This window comes from Corylus avellana, chromosome ca2 (assembly GCF_901000735.1).
Source record: "Corylus avellana chromosome ca2, CavTom2PMs-1.0".
Lineage (NCBI taxonomy): Eukaryota > Viridiplantae > Streptophyta > Magnoliopsida > Fagales > Betulaceae > Corylus > Corylus avellana.
In genome coordinates this window covers 39,158,492-39,163,646 of record NC_081542.1, presented here as the reverse complement: position 1 = coordinate 39,163,646, position 5,155 = coordinate 39,158,492, and positions in this window count along the sequence as shown.

Below are 5,155 nucleotides of genomic sequence, written 5' to 3'. Positions count from 1 at the left end.
TTCTTCCTCTCATCTTGATCGTCAAGTCTAATTAAGGCAATGGATTTTTGGACGGCATAGGCTGCTTGGTGGCTGGTGGGGCTATAAAGCACCTAACTATTTCATTTTGGGGGGAGTTTCTTGGATGCATCATAATCAGGGTCTCAGATATATCGCTGTTTCCAAATAGGCATCAAATTTTTTGATTAATTAATCATGGTTAAGATGTGAGCAACAATTATGGCATGTGAGAATCAGGTGTACAGGTCTACCAGCATCGATGTTCCCGCGAAGGATCATAATTTTTTTTTTTTCTTTTAAAACCCAATTTCAGAGTACTGAGATATTCTCACATGCATTACTGATTTTTTCAAGATTTATGGGCAGGAAGGGGGACATCACCATTCAATTATGATTCACTTGCATAGTATATATGAAAGATATCATCATTCACTCTACCAATGGAATCGGATCTGGTTAAGAAGAGGGGACATCATGACAAATTTTTATTTTAGTGAATTTAATAGTGTACAATGTTGGATCGTATTTTCAATTTTGCATCAAATGTTTAAAGTTAGTAATATATTTTATCGAATTGTCAATGTTATCTATCTATTAGTAAATTTCGTTGAAAAAATGTCACATGCGTTGCATGTGGCTTGGCCACTTCCAAGGGCTAAATGGAGGTAACTCAAACCACCCTAAAGGGTTTAGATGGCCGTTTGAGCCAAGGTGGCGGTTGAGTCACCCCTTATTGGCTGGAATGGGGATGGCTCGGCCACCCTCAAACTAGAATCAAATCCTCTCCATTTCATTTTCATTTAGTGTAAAATGAAATGTAATATTATAAATTTTGTCTTTTAACTTTAATATTAAGACAATATTACCCTTTATTTTACGCTAAATTAATATTCTTCATTTTCTTCCAAACGTCCCATATACCCGGCTATGGCAACTCCTAATCTTTTTATTTTTTTTTCTTATATATATATATATAAAGAGGGACATTTTGGGAAAAACATGCATGAAGTTGGGGGTAATTTGAGGACATTTGCCTCCTAAAAAACCATGTGCGGCACATATGACCAGTCTTCCGCCCTTAGAAAAGATAAAATTTGTTAATGGGTAGATTACATTGACAGTTTCAGAAACTTCGAGAAGGTATATTGCCAAATTGTAAACATTAAAAACAAAAATTTAAAATTTAAAATTTAAAAAAAAAAAAAAAAAGGTTAAACTTCGGTGGATAAATTTTTTTTTTTTAAAAAAATAATAAATAAATATTTAATAGTATGGTGAATATATTGCTTGGTTAATACATTCCACTTTTTTTTTTCCTAGGCATAACGCATCCTCAATAGTCCGAGCTCTGGATCTTATGGGCTGCCCAAGAAGAGCCGACGTGAATAAAATAAACAAATAATTACAAAAAGTTTAATTAACATTCTATAAAATATAGTCCACTAGATAAGAATTAACGAGTAAATTTGGATTAACAACTTCAAATTCTAGCCGTATGTCCCTTGCCCTTGCCTACCATTATAGTCAAATATCTACACTTAATTAGTGCACCACTTCGGACACATTGATCACCATTATTGACCCATTTTCACCCAAAACAAATGGGTGGAATTGCACTATATATATATATATATATATATATATATATCATCATCATCATCACCTTTCCGATTGCATACGTGGCATTTTCTTGGTATCCAATCTTAAAATTTGCCCTAATTGGAGTTTGCCATATCAACTATAATCCCATCTTAATTAGCTCCACCTTTGTAATTATTATCAAATTTCCCCACGTGTAAAATAGTTGGGTGCAAGTGTGCAACGAGCACGGTTTGTGGCTACAAAAAGCAGGCGTACTTGAAGAGAAAAAAAGGCAAAGAAGTGTTGCTTGCATGATGTGTACCACTATTGATCCTTACACTTGGGATAGCCCCTCCTTTGGATTGATCCAATCTTTTTCTCACGTTTCCAAATGCCATGTGTTGAGATCTTAGCTGCTATCTTTTTTCATATTGTACATTCTATTTGTAATCATTCGGCCAACTTAAAAATATATTGTACATGCAATTGTAAGGTTTATGTTTCATATGAATAAATTATAAAGAATAAGAGTCGTTAATATACGTAAATAGGCCCAAACCCATTAGCATGGATCACCATGCATGGCTAGTTTTCTCCTTGGGTGGTTGTGTAGCCACCGTTTCTTCTTGGGGGTGGTTGTACAATCACAATTGATTACTTTAGACTTGTTACGTGAGAACCTATTATTTTTCCTCTCTTCTCTTAGGGTCTCATCGGCTAGAGACCCATGTCCATGGCCGGGCATCCATCAAGACCACAATCATAGTGGACTTTCTTTCTTTTTTTGGCTAAAAAAAATTATCTAAAGGGCACAATTGTCTTTTCATACATTTGAAAGTGCTGCCCACTTTAAGTCATGTTTTTAGAGTTTGGTAAGTGCTTGCAAATAGGGTGCGACTTCGAATGGGATAAGTGTAATTTCTGTTATCTATTTCTTGGTGTTGATAAACCATCTTGGAAGTGCTTTTAGACTTGTTACTTTTGATAATACTTTATTCTAGTTATGCTTGTAAATACACGTGAGCTTAACGTGTCTCAGCGAGCCTAAAAATAAAAAAAAATAAAAAAGCAACAGTTTTTTTTTTTTGCCCTTTTTTAATTGTCAAAATGACCCATCATTAATGAATTGTAGTTTTATCTTAATTGTAGCTTTTCTTTTCTTTTCTATTTTTTATTCGAAAAGGCAGGAGGAGACGATCAACTGTGACTATTTTACGGAAGTATTACCATAGTAATATCTACCCGCTGTAAATCACTTAGAAAAAGTTTAGACGGTGAAAATTGTAAACACTCTCTCAAGACTAATTGAATCATAGTTTAACCCAGTTCTACCAGAACATTAATAGATTCTTAAGACGGCTAATACTAATTAAGTTTGTGTAAGTGATTGTCCTTTGTAAAGATTTGAATCCACACCTTAGTCCATACTACGACCTCATAATAATTTCTTTGAGACCATTGAACGCACAACTATTCACTAGTCACTACTACTAATATCTCAAAATGCTTGGTTTTGGAAATTATACATGAACAAAATTCCCACGTGCCGTAGAAGTTGCAAAATCATTTCATTGGCAATGGCAGAGGCAACTAGTAGTGGCCACCCAAATCAAATTAGAGGTATGCATTAATGATGAGACTAGTGGCATATTCACAACCAAAAATGCTACATATACTCTCGCTCTCATACTTCTAAATATACATCTAAAAATTATTATTCAATGTATTTATTATTAAATATTGAATCCAATAATAATTTTTACCGTCACGTTAAAGAGCGTATACTTAAAAGTGTAAAGAGCAAGAGTGTGTGTAGCATGTGGAGCATTGTTGCAGCAACGGCCGGCCATAGATACAATGTATGTGAGACACGGGGGATAATGAAAAATGGAGCTTAAAATGGGCACTCCACTAATATATAAATTCAAAGCCAATTAAGGTGGAAGTAATAGTCAGATAACTCCACACAAGGAAGCAAAGGATAGGATGACATCACCCATAGTGACGTCCATTTCAAATATGATGGTTTTTGCGACTCTAATGGCAGAAACAGCAAAAGCCATTGGCTAAATCTCCAGGAGGACTTTCGAGACTTGAGACTTTTGAATTGTCGAACGCATTTCCTGAGCCCTTTTTGTGAGAAAACTGTTGCTTTTTCTGCGTCGTTACTACGAACTTGAACCTTCCCTCCCTACTTCTGATCAAACTGCATGCGTGTGTTAACATTTTGGAGCAACTTCACCGCGTGCTTCTTCAGTGGGCATGAAATTAATGTCATACGACTCATATTCAACTTCATTGTACGTTGACGATCATCATCAATGAGACGTCATCAATGAGACGTACGTTTTCACCGTCAACGTACGACCATCATCAGTACATAGTGACACAGAGATATACGTAGTTTGACCATCATCAGTATAGCCCCCAATTTAATAAGGCCACCAATTAAGAAAAAAATTCCATTAAAAAAAAAAATTTAAACCCTTACTACCCTCTATATTCTTTAATTAAGGCATCTAATCATGGTAAATAAGTAATTTAATAAAGGCCTCAATTTAATAAGGCCCCCAATTAATGAATTCTAATAGAACAATTTTCATAAAAAAAAATAAAAAATAAAAAATAAAAATAAAAAATAAACACAATCAATATATATGGTTAAATGAAGGCCTCCTACTGACTAGAATTGGGGAGAAACCCTAAGCCTTGTGAAACCCTAAGCCCCCCTCTAGAGTGCTGCCGCCTCAGGGGAGGAGGGATGCCCGTTGCCTGCATTCCTCTTCCCTTCCTTGCTTCCCGATTTTTGTTTTAGGTTTGTTTTTGTCTTTGGTGTTTTCTGTTCTGTTGTGCTTGTGTTCTCTCTCGGTGGGTACTGCTTTTGGGGGTTTTCACTCAAACTCTCCCCTTCCCTGTTTGTTTGTGTGTGCCGCTGATCTCATCCGCGCTCGCTTCGCTGCTCACCGCTCACTGTCGGGTCTTTTCACGCACCCCTCCCTCGCCAAGCTTTTTGTGCCACCTTCCGCGGTGGTTTCCGGCCAGCTCGCGATCGGCCTCCTTCGGCTGTCGTGACCCGCTTTGAGTGTTTTTCGCATTTATTTTCCTGTTTTGTAGTTTTTCTGTTTTGTATTTCCTTTGAGTTCCCCTGTATTTGGTTTTATTTGCTGTAATTTATTTTCATGCATTAGTTTTATTGTTCCCTTTATTTCCCTGTATGGTTTTATTTATGCTTGTAATAAGGTTTTCTCCTCCTACTTTGTTGCGTCCGGTTGCTGCCCGATATTACTGGTCCAAACCTTTGGGTTGTGGATGTGAAATTTATCTTGGCTTTCGAGTCGAGGAGGATGAGTATCGGCTTGTGGGTTTTGCTCTCAAGGCCGAGGAATAAGTATTGGCTTGGGGGTTTTGCTCTCAAGGCCGAGGAATAAGTATCGGCTTGGGGGTTTTGCTCTCAAGGTCGAAGAATAAGCGCTACCTATGCATTAGATGATGTCTGTTTGATGCAGATCTGAGTTTTCAACTTGATATTTAGTCATAGGTTAGCGGATGCTGTATTTTGGTTGATTTGGTCTGT